Source organism: Aedes aegypti, chromosome 3 (genome assembly GCF_002204515.2).
Source record: "Aedes aegypti strain LVP_AGWG chromosome 3, AaegL5.0 Primary Assembly, whole genome shotgun sequence".
Classification (NCBI taxonomy): domain Eukaryota; kingdom Metazoa; phylum Arthropoda; class Insecta; order Diptera; family Culicidae; genus Aedes; species Aedes aegypti.
Genome location: NC_035109.1, coordinates 24149858 through 24168240, shown reverse-complemented (window position 1 = coordinate 24168240; position 18383 = coordinate 24149858).

Here is an 18383-nt window from a genome sequence, read left to right as displayed (position 1 = left end):
ATATTGTCAATTTGTACACTACTAAGTGCTGTAACTGATACTAAATGCCTCGAATGACATATTGCTACCGTTTGTGTTGTACGAGGAACGTTTTTTTTTTTTTTTTATTTTATTGATGTACAAGGGGGTCAGGGGCCAAGTCTACAGCATAAGTTTGAAAACTCACACCGTCCATAATACACCGGGGGTTTTGGAGTTTAGGAAGTAGGCAACGCAACATCTTTGACCAGAAGGTTCTTTAAGTTTTGCTTCTACTCTTGACTTCCAATACACGTATGAATGATGCAAGGCCAAAAGAACATGAATCAGTCATACATATAGCGGTAGTGAAGTGTTTTGCCTAAGGATATGGGAAAGGAGGGATTTTGGGTAGTGTTTTGTAAATAGCTCTGTGGAACAAGTATGTTATTAGATAAAAATTTAGTTAATCTGATTCACCTTGCAATCAGTAATAAGAATATTTACAAAAACATGATACTTAACTTTTCTCGGCCAATACGCTGCCATGTCTTTCCTCTCCAATGGATTTTTCCTCGTTGTAATGGCGGGTTAGATATGAAAACAAGGATAAAGAGAGAAGAAATGTTAGTGATTGTTACATGCTTTATTGCTGTATTGGCCTACAATGAAATCATAGAAAATTCGCTCTTTGGATTCCCATGATAACAATCCCCATGCAGCTTACGAGAAACTCCATGGCAATTATCACTGTACGCCATGTGCGGCATTCAGGACATCTCAACAATACTGAGGACGAACAACAAAAAATGAATCCAAAAGAGCGAAAACCTCAATGTTTCAATGTAGGACAATTCAGCTTTAATGCATGTGAGAAGTTCTTGGTGATATTCTCACAACGGCCATTCAGAATGGTTCGACGGATGTAGATAAAAGATCATTATGATAAAATTAACGCGACGACATGTTAGTGAACTCAGAACGATTATTGTATTTGCAACTGTTAATTTCGATAGTTAAACTTAGGGTCGGTTATTGTATATAACTTTTAAGATAAGCAGGAGTAAAGCACGAACGCGAAGTAATGACCTTCCATCCCATCTTCAAGTGCTCCCCACAAGCACAACACTTCATTCTGGCACTTTAGAACGTCCATGTTGTAACTTGTTCACACAAGAAATCTGCCTCGACCGAGTTGGCAGAACGCGCCCATACCCCTTTCTGAACCAAAGGACAGGGTGTTTGTGTTGTACGAGGAACGTTTTTAGCATTAATTTCATACAATCGAACGTGTAATATGATTTTCACCTCCAGCAAAACAACCAAAAATGAAACAATACCCAAAATCTCGCCAAAATCTTCTACTGCCTATCTAAGGTCAGTAAATGGCGGAATAAATTATAATAATTCAACTCAATGCTGAACAAAACGACAATTCGGTAACATGTCGAAGTGTTGCAAGTTTCACCCCTGTTGCAAGTTACCCCGTTTGACGGTACGTAATATTAGAACAATCTCTTACGGACAGCCTCAAATTCCGGACGCTGAATTTTGTATGGGAAAAGGAAAACAATTTTAAATTTCATACAAATTCTATAAGAACAAAAAAACAAGCTTAACTTCTATGAATTATGTTATTTTTTCTGTTGGATGAAAAATCACATAAAAGACCGTTGGAAAGCTTGGACTTAACTCAAATTCGATCAAAGTGTCACTTACACCCCTTTTGTTTGAACCTCTCAATTCAAATTAAAAAAAAAGCTTTCCTTATATAACTATCAGCATAAAATACCCGCATAGTAAAATACAATTTGTTACTCTTTCCAAACAACATGTTTCTCATATCTGGTAGGGTTAATGTTCCACAAACAGTTGCTATTTTATTGAACAATACGAAACGCAAAAAATAATTACTATAAAAAGTGGTTTGAATAATGTATCCCAAACTGTGATAATATAAGTTAGTGGGCGAATATAGTTGGACAATATAAACATAAAAACTCGTCAGATATAAATTTGCACAACACACTTACAAATGCAAATTTTACAATATGAAACTTCATTTTAACAGTTTGGGAAACTGTTGCACGCTTTGGTATTTGTAAGTGTTGTTTTATGCACGTTTGAAAAGTACATCAGTATCAAGAAGTGAAATAATTAAAAATCTATCTTTTTTTTAACGATTCACATAACATCTGTAGTTACATTTTAAAACTTCTGTATTTATGTCCTTTTATTCTAAAAGTGCAAAATAGAACACAAAAAAAAATTTATTTTTTTGCGAAAAATATTCAGTTACTGAGTAGATGATTTTTAAGCGTGTATTTTTCGCGAACCGGGAAAATAAAAAAAATAAAAATGTTGACATTGCAAATTCGCTCCGTTTTCTTGTCCCAGAAAAATTGCGATAAAAAAAAACAGCTGCCGTCTATGCGCCTCCAAGCGCGAAACGCAACATACTGTTAGCCATCTATACTTTGGTAGCGCAACTAGTCAGATGATGAGAGATTTGATTTTTCACGCATCCATTACATGCCGCTGTGGGGAAAAATGTTTTATTTTCCTGATATAAGACGGTTCACAGTGAAACAGTTAGGCGGAAAAGGTAGGAATATCCATTCTCTTTGTTCTACATATGTTTGTTTTTTTGTATTATTGCACTACTTCCATAAAAATTGAGATCCGGCTGGTAGGAGCACTAGTTTGAGGTTGGAAAACCAGGATATGTGAGGTTAGTTTCATTGGAACTTTCGCCTGAGCGATTTTTGCGCTTGAATAAAACACATTTCGGGACATTCTCCGCTGCCCCTAAAAATACCATTGGGTAGAGAAATGAATTCTCTACCATTGGATTTCATTCAATTTCATACATAAGTGAAGTAAACGGTGAAAATAAATATTTTGTTCCGAATGTTTTGAAACCATGAATGAGTGTGACATTGCTCTCGTCAACCATCATCATGACGACAGCAGCACACCCCACCGGACGAATTGTCGTATTGGGAGCGAATTCCTGTGCCACATTATTGGAATAAATACAAAACGTAGGTATTTCAACTTGTCCTTAAGTTTTAACGGTATTTACGGCATTTATTATTGCAGCTTTAAGAACCGGATCAACACTTCGGCAACTTCGAAAATAACCCAGCTACCTGCTAAGTCGGTGGCCGTAAGAAGAACAGGCGTCGGAAGCCTCAATTGCTGAGACTGCAATTCCTGTGAATCCCCTTCTGTCTACAGCAATTGCTTCCAACAACAAAATAGCCAGAAAGCGGTCCCAGAAAAGATGCCGACTCTTGCTAAAACTGTCCTGTGCGAGCAGAAGCGACCAGCGCTTTTCCGGAGTCTTGATACGCCCAGCAGGCAACTTACGGCAATGCAATCCGCATGGAGTCAGTCCGGAAAGTGATGCGCAACAAAACGACTTAAAAATATGTTGGTGAAACGCGATGCTATAATCAACTCGGGACTGCAATCATCTATTATTTTTATTAATGGAAAAGAACGTTTGTGAGATAGCTTAAGGTTTGATTATAAAAATTATTAAATCAATAAATTTGGTATATAAGTTCAGTTTCATTATTTCTAATTCAATGTATACGAAAATAATTAAAATTATTCTTATAATATAAACATATCAGTACAGTATGGCATACGGTAGAACAATCATAACCAACCACAAACCGCTTATTACACATACATTACTTTTTTTATTTCTATTTTATAGTTCAACAATTTTCTAACTATTTGCGTTAACGTGAATTTCATGAAAAAAGAACAATATACCCATCATTTGGCAAACTGTAAACGAAAAATTTTGTTCGAGAAAATAGGCGTTTTTAAATGGTTACATAACTTAACCGCCTATTTCCCACATTGTGATTTTCCCGATTACCATTCACCAAACTGTGAAACCAGTTTGTGAAAGGGTTGGTTTATTGTTATTTTGTATGTCATTTGAAACTATTCTGATATTGTTATGAGTGGTTACGAACAGTTTGTGGAACAGTAGAAATACGGTTCATGATTATGCGGGTAGTTCTCCGAAACTTCTCATAAACGAAGTTTAGCACAAATGGTAACAATCATGGGAACATAAAAATGTTTCCTATCGTCGTTTAATCTTGTGATTCATCGCAAGGAGGCATTCCCTCATTTGAATGCCATCTTTTTGGAACTCAAGAAAGTATCGAATGAGAAAGCTTTTACTATTGCTGTCATCATAGAATATTCAAGATTGCCGAATTAATAAAAACTACGCCCGAAACTATTAAATTTTATAAGGAGATGTACACACTAAGCTCTTACGGTGAATTTCACCGTAATCTCAACAGCTGAACAGTACGGTGAAATAAAACACCGTAACTTCGTCGGAATTTAACGGATTCCGGTGATTTTTTACCGAATACTGTAAAAATTTACCGTACTCCGTTAATTTATTTTACCAACAGTTGTTGAAATTTCACATGGATTCGTAAAATAATTTAAGTGTGTACGATTGCCTAACATCTCGAATTGCATACAATAAACTTTTGGAGAGATCCTATACAAATGATTCTCAGAATCATAATATCTCTCGTCAGATTTCTCCCAAAAACTTATTATTATTATGTATTATTAGTAGCAGCCTTCATGGTTTTCTAGCTATACAATTTTATTCTGCAATCTTACTATAACCCTTTACAAATGGATTTTTAAATATAATTCTTTAGCTTACATGAAACTGTTTTTTTCTTTCTCATTTCAGGATTGAAAAAAGTGAACTTTTAGTCCTGGTCCACCTTGAAGATTTTGGCTCTGCCATGGATTGATCAGCATAATCACATATAGAGCACTGGTTCATTGATTTCCAATTGAGTATACTTGACTATAGTCACAGCTTAAGGTTGCGTTATTCGTCACTCAATACGTTTTTTTCTGTTTGTTTCTAAAGATTTATGTAACGTGGGTTGTGGATAACCATTTGGGAATCACCAAATTTGGCACCTGTGTTCCAAGCGTGAATCTTTTCCGTTGAACGTAAAATCCGTCATATTGAGAAAAGGTGATCGATCTCAGAAATCTATATAGGACAGTTATGCCTTTATGGGCAGTACAGCTAGTACAGAGAAAGTGCCTTACTAACCCTACGATATTATTGCTAGATGGTGGAACATGCTTACATCGCGGTATCAGTATAGATTGAAGACCACCATGGCATGGCAATAGACAAGACACGGTACACACGGCAACGCGGATCTACTCAAATCTGAGTTGTTTCAACGCAAAACCGTAGTTGAGCCCAATAACCCAAATTTGGCTAAATTTCCAAGGCCTCCATTACGTACTTTGCCTTTGAAGCCATTAGAAAAAATTTCTTCAATTTGGTTTGATTCAACGCAAAATTGAGTTCATTCAACCCAAGCTTGAGAACAATGCATTTAATCAAATTTGGCTTATTGGGCCAAACTACCCCCATTAGGTAGGTGCAGCTCTTTCTGTTTATGACAACATTGGTGGGGAAGAGAGAGAATACCGAGATATTTTGGGTTGGGAGAATAATCGATATACTTATTTTTGGGTAAAGTGAACCCAAAAATTAGGTAAACTGTTTTTTCCGTGCACGCACAAATGCAAATCGGAGTCAAATGCAGTTGGAATATGCATGAGGGGGCCTTTCTCTCGCGTGGCTCGTGCGCTCACTCACTCTCACTTTTACTGGGTGGCGACTGACATATGCACTCAGCGCCTGGCCGCTCGGCGTAGGCCAGTATAGGGTAACCATCTGATGGGGAGAACGCACGATTAATTATTGGAATTGAGCATTTAGATCTCGACCGTATCTCTCGCGCAATGATTAATTTATAATCGCGCCATAAAAGCTATTGGTAACCAAGTGGGTAGCTAGTTGTTACTGAGCAAACGAAAGGATTAAACAAGTTATTTAACGAAGCTATGATGAAGAAGAGACCCTTCTCTGTCTTTCAGACTCTCAAACATGGGCATTTTGTATGAAAAAGCATTTAATTACTAACTTTTGTCACTGACTGCACGTCGCGGATTTCTGATGGGATCTTAGTTTACATCAAAGACAGGGACTAGACAATAGAACAGATTTAAAAAGGATCCCTGAAAGAATCTGACCAGCGTGACACAGTTTGTACATGACCCCTTGCACATTTCGTCCAAGTATTACATCGAAGATTTCTTTAGAAGTTCTTTTGCGTGTTTTCAACCTTTTTCAACAGATTCTTTCAGAAAATTGTCATCAAAGCCATAACAAAATATCCGTCATTGTTCTCTAAGGAATTGATAATGATTTTTTAGGTAATCTTGAAGATTTTTTTAAAGACAACGTAAAGGTAATCACTGATCAAACTCCTGGTGAAAACATGATAAACTTCTGTAAAAGAGAACTCCTGCAATTCCTTCGAAAAGAGTTTCAAGACCAGTAAGAAGTTTTGGATCATCCTCGGGCAAAAATGCTGAAATAATTATTGGAAAAATTGCCAAAGGAAACCTTGGATAATATCCTCCGGGATTTTCTGAGGGAATCCATGAAAATTCTCGGGAGGAACTCAAAGATAAATTTATGTAGAAATTACATTGATTCTTGGTGTGAAACCCTAAATAAACTTTCAAACAATTCAAAGACCATCCCGGGATTTTTTTTTTTGAAGGAAGACACGGCATGAGTAATCTTTGGATGAAATGCAGGAGAAAATCCTAGATAAATTTTAGGAGAAACTTGGGGAGTTTGTTGATAGCATTTTTAGAAGATTTTGTGAAATAATGTATGAAACAATACCTACACTCAGGCAAATGGACTATCGAAATACATAGGAACCACTTATGAAAATTCGCCACAATAAATCGGGTTGAAGCTCATAGCTTTGCCTTATGAAACCAAACTTTGAAAACAAAAAAATGTTTTCGCGGCAACCTGGAATCGAAGCAAGGACCTTGCGATCGTTAGTCCCGTGCGTACACCACGCGCCTATCGACGCCTTGAAGTGAGATGATGCTAAAACGATACATAAAGCGTTCGTATTGCAATAACCGTTCCACATTTCATAAGGCAAAATGTATGCATTTAGATGTCTAGTTCACAGCGTGTAGGAAAATTCATTTTTGAAGAAATGCCTATGAAAAAAGCAGGAAAAATTAATGCAAAAAGCGCGGTAAAATTTTGGAAATGAACATTCGCCATCTTGATTTCTAGGCCGCCATCTTGGATTCCAAAATGTTCAATTGATATCAATTTTCAACCTAAACAAACTTGTCGAAGAAATCATTGTTCTGAATGAATTTATGACAAAAGGTCGAAAGACAAAAGGTCGAAAGGACAGAAGGTCGAAAGACAAAAGGTCGAAAGGACAAAAGGTCGAAGAACAAAAAAGAAGGGACAAAAGTTCGAAAATCTTTTTTCAAAGAAGGAAAAATTTCCCACCATGCAAATCATTTTCGACCTTTTGTCCCTTCGACCTTTCGTCTTTCGACCTTTTGTCCTTTCGACCTTTTATCTTTCGACCTTTTGTCCATAAACCTTCTGAATGATCAGGATCTTGAAGTACAATGATTTTCGTGGACCGGAAGTCGCCATCTTGTTTTCTAGGCCACCATCTAGGATTCCAAAATGTTCAATTGAAAACAATTTTCAACCTGGACAAACTTGTAAAAAAAATCATGCTTCTTAATGGTCAAGATCTTGAGATACAATGCATTGCAACCGGAAGTCACCATCTTGGATTTCAAAATGTTCAATTGAAAACAATTTTCAACCTGGACAAACTTGTAGAAAAAATCATGCTTTTGAATAATCAGGATCTTGAGATACAAAGATTTCTCTGAACCGGAAGTCGCCATCTTGATTTCTAGGCCACCTTCTTAGATTCCAAAATGTTCAATTGACAGCAATTTTCAACCTAAACAACTTGTCGAAGAAATCATCTTTCTGGATGATCAGGATTTTTTCATGGACCGGAAGTCGCCATCTTGTTTCTAGGCCACCTTGAAAATGTTCAATTGAAAGCAATTTTCAAACTGGACTAGCTTTTAAAAAATAGATGCTTTTAAATGATCAGGATCTTGAGATACAACAATTGTCATGAATCGGAAATCCCCATCTTGTTTTCTAGATTCCAAAATGTTCAATTGAAAGTAATGTTCAATCTGGACAAACTTGTAAAAGCTTGAGATTCAAATACTTTCATGAACTGAAAGTCGCCATCTAGTTTGCCAGACAGCCATCTTGGATTCCAAAATGTTCAATTAAAAACAATTTTCAACCTGGACAAATTTGTAGGAAAAACATGCTCCTAAATAATCAGAATCTTAAGATACAATGAATTTCATAAACTGGAAGTCGCCATCTTGTTTTCTAAAATGAATTTTTCTTGAATTCCTGAATGTTTAATTGACAGCAATTTTAAACTCAGACAAACATATAGAAAAAATCCTATTTCTTAATGATCAGGAACTTGAGATACAATGATTCTCATGAACCGGAAGTCGCCATTTTGTTTTCTAGGCCACCATCTTGGATTCCAAAATGTTCAATTGAAAGCTATTTTCAACCTGGACAAAAAATGGAATCGGCAATGGAAGTGGGAAAATATGTGACAGTCATTCCACAGCCTACCTGATTGAGGAAAAGTGTGCTGTTACTACGCATGAAAGCTCATGTGGGTTTTCTTGAAATATGTTTATGATCCAAGAAATGATCTAACTATAACGGCCTGTTTCGTAATTGCAAAAAAAGTTGTACACAACTCGTTGCAAAACTCGATTTTTTCAGCACTCTTCGTATTTATCCAACTCGGCAAGCCTCGTTGGATAAATGTACGACTCGTGCTGAAAAAATCATCATTTTGCAACTTGTTGCTTAAATAACTATTTTCTATTTTATTTTAAAAGGCTCCGTTTCCCCATACTAAACTTCAAGTCGCTTGCCGAGTTGCTAAACGATTTTTTAGAATTTTTAAATTTTGCAGGGTTTTTTTTGCCCCATTTGCTACCATTTGTGACTATGCGGGATTTAGATTTCGAAAATTTGCCAAAATCGATATAGCCTATTATTTGAGCCTTTAAATTCAAGATTGACTAAAACAATTATATACCGTGAGCTACTGAACAACTTTGCCGAAGACGTCATCTTTCTATATGGTCAGGATCCTGAAATATACACCAAACAAAAGTTTCATGTTGACATGCACTGATTGGTCGTAAAATTTTGATTTTTTGGCTCTAACAATGATAGCTGTTGAGTTACTGAACAATTTTACGAAGACGCCATCTTTCTAAGTGGTTAGGCTCCTTAGATATTTACAAAATAAAAGTTTCATGTTTTCTGGCGTCACCTGGTAACCAAATTTTGGATCAACTATTTCAAACAATGATAGCCCTTTAGCAAACTGAACAACTTTGTCGAAGATGCCATCTTTCTAAATGTCCAGGATCCTGAGATAACCGCAAAACAAAGTTTCATTAGCGTCGCCTGGTGGCAAAATCTTGATTTTCTTGGCTCAAATAATGATAGCCTTTGAGCTACTGAACAACTTTTCCGAAGATGCCATCTTTCTAAGTGGTCAAGATCCTGAGAAACCTGCAAAACAAAAAATAAAATGCTCGCTAGCGCCGCCTGGTGGCAAAATTTTAAATCAACTAGCCTAATTAATGATAGCCCTTGAGTTACTGAACAACTTTATCGAAGACGCCATTTTCCTAAATGGACAGGCTCCTGAGATATCTGCAAAACACAAGTAAATGTTTGATGCTCACTACCGCCACCTAGTGGTCAAATTTCGAATTAAATGAGGTATCATCAGATAGTGCTTTAACTCCAGTACAACTTTACGAAAAACCCAAAATTTCGAAATCATCTGGCATTTGAGATATACCGATTTCAAATTGTAGTCTACACGAACAGTATAGAGTGCGTTCATTATTATTGTTGATGGTATCGCTTTATAAAGGGCAATACAGCAAACAAAAATTGTCGAGTATTGTTCTTAAAAAGATTCTTGAGGAAAACATTTTGGTTTAGTGAAACACATCATCTTGGTATGGATCCTTCCATATTGCTCAATACCGGGCAATGAGAAAGCAGACTTACCCACCAAAGTGGGCGCTATGGAAGATCATATTTCTGACCTGGAATTTATGGCCGTCAAATAGCATAGAAGGCAATTTTTCGTAATTGCTCGTCAGCAAACTGTGTTCAGTTGGCAACAAAAAATGGACATTGCATTCCATTCTCTTTTAGGTGTCCAAGAAGCCGTGGTATAAAGGGTTGAACATGAGCCGAGATTTTATCAAGGTTATGTGTTGGCTGATGTTCAACCACAACTCTTTGGGATCGCACCTCTATCGAATAGGGCTCTCAGAGAGAAACCGTTTCTGGTTGTGGTGCAGGATACACAGACTTAATCATGTGGTGTGATGCTGTTCCGAATACGGCATTGACATATCCGGTTCATGTAAATACCGCAGGGCCCGAGGGAAACCAGATAAGGAAGACATTAGAGATGTTCTGTTTACAGGTTGTCATGTCCACTTTACGGTTGACCTGTAGCATCAACGCGAAACACTACACTACGCTGTTGAACGTAAACGATCATTCTATCCTGTCTCGAAAATTATTGTACTCCCTAACCTCATTCACGGTTCACGGTTTGGAATTTTACGGTTCCCCAAAACCAACATAGAACGTTAAGATGCAAATGTGATTTTGTAAAAAACAACTAATGTATTCGGCTCCGTTATGCCTAATGGCGGTTGAGCCTGAGAAATAAACGATTAAGTAAAAACAAGAACACAAATCTAGGGAACCAGACTGGTGGTGACTAATCGATCATGTTTGTAGCTTGAACCGCTATCTGGTTCTCTTGAAAGTTTGAGGTATCAACATCAAACTAAATTGTCACTGGAAGGAATTACTGAAGAAACTATGGAAAAGTCACCACACTTTTCGCTCATCAGTTGTTGCAGGCAGACGTGTTTTCCATCTCTCCCGTGATCAATAGTGTGTAGCTGTTCTATTGTTAGCAGACCATTGTTGGAGTTGCATCGCTTTCAAGCTAAGTATTGTTCGATCCATAGTTGCTTTGCCGAGACAACAGAGAGGGTTTTTTTTTATTAGAATTTATCGCTGAATTCCGCCCGTCCATTATTGCAATGGACGGAGATGGGGAAGATGATAGCACGGAAAAATCTGAACCTCAGTCAAGACCCCCCAGAATCCGGGAATATCCGGTAAGTGCGAAGGGTCCTTTCGTAGTCTACTTTCGGAAGATTGAAGTCCCGCTCAAAGTTTTACTAATCTCGTCAGAATTGTATAGTAGGTTCGCTTCCATCAAAGAATTGAAGAAGGTTAACGAGTTCAAGGTCAGAGTCGTTCTCTCAAAACGAGAGGAGGCCAACGAAATCGTTAAAATGAAACGTTTTGAGGGTGTTTACAGAGTGTACATACCATGTGAGGATGTCGAGGTCGATGGCGTCATTTATGACGAAACACTCACGCCAGAGGAGATCATGGAGCTCGGTGAAGGCAGGTTCCGTAATAGGGCCCTTCCTTCTGTGCCAGTATTGGACTGCGAAAGGATCACCATGATGAACGCTGACAAATCCGACAGAGTTCAATCTAATGAGAATCACATTCGCTGGAACTATGATTCCAGATCTCGCAAATATCAGCAACGTTTTCATTTCAGTTCGCGTTTACACTCCCAAAATTATGCTCTGCAGTCGCTGCAACATGTTTGGTCACACGGATAAGTATTGTTCCAACAAGGTGAAGTGCGTCAAATGTGGTCAGGATCACGAGTCCGCCAAGTGCCCCAGGAATACGAACACGTGCATTCTTTGCAAAGGTAGCCATGATTCCCTCACAACGTGCAAAGCATATCAAGAAGTGAAAAAGCCGAAAAAGCAGGTTAGGAACAAACTAGTTGCTCGCAGTAAGGCTAGTTGTGCTGAATTGCTGAAAGCAGTAAACGATCCATTCCCTACGTCAAATGTGTTCACCCCGCTCGGAAACGAGTCTGCGTCAGATTCAATTCGCTTCCAATACGACAATTCGTCCGGTGGGGTGTGCTGCTGTCGTCATGATGATGGTTGACGAGAGCAATGTCACACTCATTCATGGTTTCAAAACATTCGGAACAATATATTTATTTTCACCGCTTACTTCACTTATGTATGAAATTGAATGAGATCCAATGGTAGAGAATTCATTTATCTACCCAATGGTATTTTTAGAGGCAGCGGAGAATGTCCCGAAGCGTGTTTTATTCAAGCGCAAAAATCGCTCAGGCGAAAGTTCCAATGAAACTAACCTCACATATCATGGATTTCCAACCTCAAACTAGTGCTCCTACCAGCCGGATCTCAATTTTTATGAAAGTAGTGCAATATGCAAAAGACAAACGTATGTAGCACATAGAGAATGGATATTCCTACCTTTTCCGCCTAACTGTTTCACTGTGAACCGTCTTATATCAGGAAAATAAAATATTTTTCCCTACAGCGGCATGTGATGGATGCGTGAAAAATCAAATCTCTCATCATCTGACTAGTTGCGCTACCAAAGTATAGATGGCTAACAGTATGTTGCGTTTTGCGATTGGAAGCGTATAGGCTAATATTTTCAAAGCTGAACGATAACTTCGACATCTGGTGGCTACTAGGAGAACCGTCATAAAAGAGGTTGGGTTGAGAACGCACCGTGTGCAGCATAGGAAGGAGCACACATATTACACTTTTTCTCGGAATAGTTATGTTGTAGACGATCAGATAGCATTGAAAAACATGATAAACTTTTTTTCCTTCCAAAATGTACAGATCCGGTCAGTGCTCATGTACGATTTGTGGGATAAAATTGGAAAATTGGTGTTTGGCTAGATAGGTTATAAACTTCCGGATTCTTTGTTTGTGGCTAAATTTGTTGTGAAATCATGCGAATCTCAACAATGAAGGGTCAAAATGATTATGCCAATGGAAAATAGTTTAATAATTAATTGATTATGAGCTAATTTTTCGGTCGAAAAATTGAATTTTGGACGTAAACAAACATTTTCAATGACATTTCTCTCCTTCTTACCTAGCGACCTCTATTGAGAATGACTTTCAAACTCAAGCACACTGTAGTTACAGACCACCGAGAAAGCGTAAGGTTAACTCTGTGACAACAAATAATAGATCCGCGTCGTCGGTACAATCGGAAGGCTTCGCTTCGTCGTCTAAACATTTTCCACCTCTGCAACACACAAAAGATATCCCAGGTTTCAGGAAAGTAGAACAGCCTGAGGTTGTTGTCGACTCTGTTTCGGAAATTTTGAAGTCATTGTGTGTTCTGTTTGGCGTCAACCCTACATGGTGTAAGCTTGTGGAATCTGTTGCCCCGGTGTTGTCGAAGATCTGGGAAGCTCTTAAATCTCTTCTGCCCCTCCTCTCGCCACTCCTCAAATTCTTCCGCGGTGGGAATGGAGTGTAATAATCCTAAGCGATCGTTATCGATTCTCCAGTGGAATGCTAGAAGTATCATCCGAAGGTTACCTGGCCTAAACTCTTTGTTAGCTGAGTACGAAGTTGACGTATTTTGCATTTGTGAGACATGGTTGACTGAGGCTAATTTCTTCAACATTCCTGGTTATCATATTCTTCGTAAAGATCGATCTGAGCCGTACGGCGGAGTTTTAATCGGCGTTCGCCATGGTGTTGAATTTCATTCTCTCCCAGTTACCAACTCTTGTCCAATCGAAGTCGTCGCTTGCTCATTCAAAATGAAAGATTTTACATCCTCCATTCTGTCTGTCTATATTCCTCCGAACTGCAGTTTCAGTGCAGAATCACTGAGACAAATTATCAATTCTGTACCGCAACCTTGCATAATCCTCGGCGATTTTAACGCCCATGGAGTTGCTTGGGGATCATTGAGAGATGATGGTAGATCAAAGATTATTTTGGACATAATCGACGATTTTCGTTTCAGCATTTTGAATAATGGCACTAGTACTCGTATAAATCTTCAATCAAATAATCCATCATGTTTGGACCTTTCATTATGTTCATCATCAATTGCTCTAAATTGCACGTGGGAAGTTGTAAATGATCCGTTCGGTAGTGATCATCTACCTATCGTGATTAAATACTGTAAATCTGGACAGGTACTACAGGATCGTTGTTCATTGTATGATTTGACAAAACACGTCGATTGGCAAATATTCTCGCTAAAAGTTGCTGAATGGACTGATAAGACTCAAGACAATAGAAACCTCAATGAAACTTATAGTAGATTTGCTCGAGGGATTATTGATGCGCTTCGCAGCTCTCAAACGAAACCAGTTCCAACTATACACACATTCAAGAGATCTCCTACAATATGGTGAGATGAAGAATGTACTAACGCTTTGCAGGCCAAATCTAGAATGTTTAAAACATTTTGTCGAACTGGATATAGAGAAGATTATATTGAGTATAAACGATTGGAAGCTCTATTTGTAAGAATCACGAAAAAGAAAAAGCGTGGATACTGGAAGTCTTTTGTTGAAAATTTAGATAAAGATACTGCTTTAGCAACTTTATGGTCGACTGCTCGTAATCTTAGAAATAGTAGTTATTCTTCTGCTTCTGTAGACAGTTACTCAGAAGAATGGGTGTCGCGTTTTGCTCAAAAAATTTGCCCCGATTTCGTCCCAGCTGAAAATGAATACATCAGTGCAATCGACACCGTAGCTTCCGTAGATATAACTGCCGCGCCGTTTACGATTGAAGAATTAGAGTTTGTACTAGGATCATCGAGCAATACTTGCCCTGGATTAGACGGCATAAAGTTCACCGTTTAACGTAAACTGCCGTTAATAGCTAAGACATTTTTACTTGATTTATTTAACAAATTCATTACCTATAACGTATGCCCAGATGAATGGCGTGATGTCAAAGTTGTTGGAATTCTAAAGCCTAACAAAGATCCATCTTCCGAAGATTCCTATCGCCCACTTTGTTTGCTGCCATGTCCAAGAAAATTACTAGAGAAAATGATTCTGAACCGTTTAGAACCTTTGTTAGAAAAATCAGGTGTGCTCTCAAAAACTCAATATGGATTTCGACGTGGCAGAGGAACTCGAGACTGTCTTGCTCTTCTAGCAACAAACGTTCAAATTGCGTTCAATAAGAAAGAAGAATTAGCCGCGGTCTTCCTCGACATTTCTGGCGCTTATGATTCGGTACTGATCGACAAGCTTTGTTCCAAATTGCACTTTCTCGGGGTACCTTCGCAAAGTTTCTAACTTTTTGCTCAATCTTCTCTCAAAAAAGAAATTGTCATTTTATTTGAACAACGTCTTCAAAACATCGAAAGATAGCTTCCATGGTTTGCCGCAAGGATCATGCTTGAGCCCGTTTCTGTTCAACGTATACACAAATGACATGGACGATTGTTTAGTAGACAAATGCTATCTCGTGCAGTATGCCGATGACAGTGTCATTTGGGTAGCTGAGAAGGATAGAGTAGTCATGCAATCCTCACTTCAGCAAACTCTTGATAATCTAGTTCTCTGGGGTGATTGAGAAACCGTGCGTCATTTTCAAACGGAAATAATGGTATTTTCACGGAAACGTTCACCACCAACCTTGAAAATTTTGCTGTACAACACAGAAGTAAAGCTAGTGTTTGAATCTAAATATCTCGGCGTTTGGTTTGATCCCAAATTAACCTGGAAGTTGCATATCAATTACGTAGTGAAAAAATGTCAAAAACGGGTTTATTTTCTAAGAACCATAACAGGAGCTTGGTGGGATGCTCATCCTAAACTTCTATTGACACTTTACAAGACTACAATACTATCTGTATTAGAGTACGGTAGTTTTGTTTTCGGCCAAGCTGCAAAGACTCACAATATGTTGAAGTTGTGTAGACTACAGAACCGGTGTATCAGAATTTCCTTAGACTTGATGCAATCTACTCACGTCCAGTCATTAGAAGTTCTAGCCGGAATTCCTCCGCTTCCGCTTAGATTTTTTGAATTGGGCTGTCGTGTTTGTGATCCAAAGTTTCGAATGTAAAAATACGAGTTCTTGACAAATTGTTTGAAACAAACCCTCAAGTAAAATGCTTGCATCATATAGACATCCCATTACTATGAACCTGGACAAAATACCTTCGCATAAGTACTTTGACTACGCGATTGAAATTCATACTTTTCCTTTAAACGTTGATACATCTATACATGCGGTAATACGTGATATACCCGATTGGTTGATGCCTAAAGTCGCAGCTTCTGCGCTGCGAATCAAGCTGAAAACCGTCAAAAATGCTCAAGTATTCTATTCGGATGGTTCAAAATCTGGAAACAAAGCCGGTTTTGGCATTTATCATAATCAAAAAGGATATTCCTTCAGATTAAACGAGCCATGTTCGGTGTTCTTATCCGAAGTGTTAGCGATATTTTACTGTTGTCAGCTGATTCAGCAGAATGCGCCTTCTAGGTATTTAATTTATTCAGATAGTATGAGTGAGTTAAGCGCACTCAGTACTAATCGTTTCGATAGCAGAGCCTCTTTTTTTCTTTTGAAAATCAAAGAATTTGTCTACAAACTATCTCGGATAGGGTATACAATCGTATTCTTGTGGGTCCCAGCACACAGTTCCATACATGGAAATGAAGAAGCTGATGCACTTGCAAAGGAAGGCGCTCTAAATGGACCGTTATACCAGAGAGAAATCCAAGCATCGGAGTATTTCACACAAATCAAAGAACACATACGTTTAGACTGGCAAAGATCTTGGATTGAAGACCAATTAGGAAGATGGTGCTTCTCTATCTTCCCATCAGTTTCATTCATGCCATGGTTCGACGATCTTCCTGTGACTAGAAATTTTATACGCAATATGTCTCGCATAATTTCCAACCATTACGGATGCAAATCCCATCTTTTTCGTATTAATATTTTACAGGAAAACAAATGCCCATGCGAGAAAGACTACGAAGACATAGACCATATAGTTTGGTCCTGCGAACGTCACACTGCTATGAGGAATACACTAATCAACAGTTTAGCGAGGAACAGTATGCCTATTGGATTGCCGATTCGAGACCTGCTAGGATCCCGGAACATACCGTATTTAAAATATGTGAACAAGTTTCTTCAAACAATCGAGCAAAAGATTTGACCCTCAGCAATATGATTCTTATTTTGATCAAACAATCAAAGTAGCTATAATTTATTACAAAATTCCATTCTATTTTAGTAAATTCCTTTCTCTTTACCAATAAAATAATATTATATGAAGTACGGCTCTGTGATGGTGCTAATTGCCGCCGAATGAGCCATTTAAGATAAGGTTTATGTTTGTAAATGTAATGTTTGTGTGTCAATAAAAAAATAAAAAAAATATGGAAAAGTCACCTAGGAATCTCTGGAGCCACAAGAATGTACAAGAAAATGAAGTATCTGTTCGCGCACAGAGCGAATGTTTGTGAATATTTAAACAGTTGTCACCCTATCGCCTTACACCCTATTATTGAAACACGCACTACCCACCCGAATGGCAATCACTATGTATTGGCTGGCGGCTGATGAGCGAAGAGCGGCGGCTAACCACACCAGCAGATGCAACGACCAACATCACCCGGACACAGACGCTCAGACGGTTTGACCAACATTGACTCCGCCCCCAAGTTAGTCAAACCGACTTATGTTGATACAACCGTTTGACCGACTGTCAAGGTTGGTTGCAGCAACAGGATATTTCTTCGCATGTTTTTTGACTTGCCGAGAGTCTAGTGAATATGTGATTATTATTTTTTCGAATGCTGTGGCTGTGAGGGAGAATCTTTTCGCGATTTTCTGGCAATAATCGCAGTAAGGAAGAGAAAAACTTTCAACATTTAAGTACTGGAAGAAATAAATATTTAAGAGGAATTCCAGTTATAATTCGTACGAAATATTCCGGCAAAACTCAGAAATCATGACGGGTCTCTTTCGGGAAATATTCTGAGCAGTTATTGATAAGGGAACGGCCAAGGGATTTTTTTTTTCAAACATTCTATTCATAATCTTTAAGTCATTTCCTCTAGTTATTCTGCTTTGAAATTTTTCCAGGAATTCATAAGCTATACTAAGGATACCACCAAAAGCTCTTCCTGGGATTCTACCACGAATTTTATCAATAATTCCTTCAGAAATTTATCCACAGATTCAACCAGAAATTTATCCGGGGAACGTTTTTCAGGCATACCTTCAGGTGAAATTTTTCCAAGGATTCCTTTAGAGGTTCCTCTACAAATTATGTGGATTTCAACCACTGATTCCTTCAAAAATCTGTCCAAAAAAATCCCAAGGAATTTCTTCAGGGCTAACTCTAAGGTTGCTCCTAGAATTCCTCCAGATTGTTTTAACAATTTTTTCAAAGATTTCTTCAGAAATTTCTGTAGAAGTTGAACTCC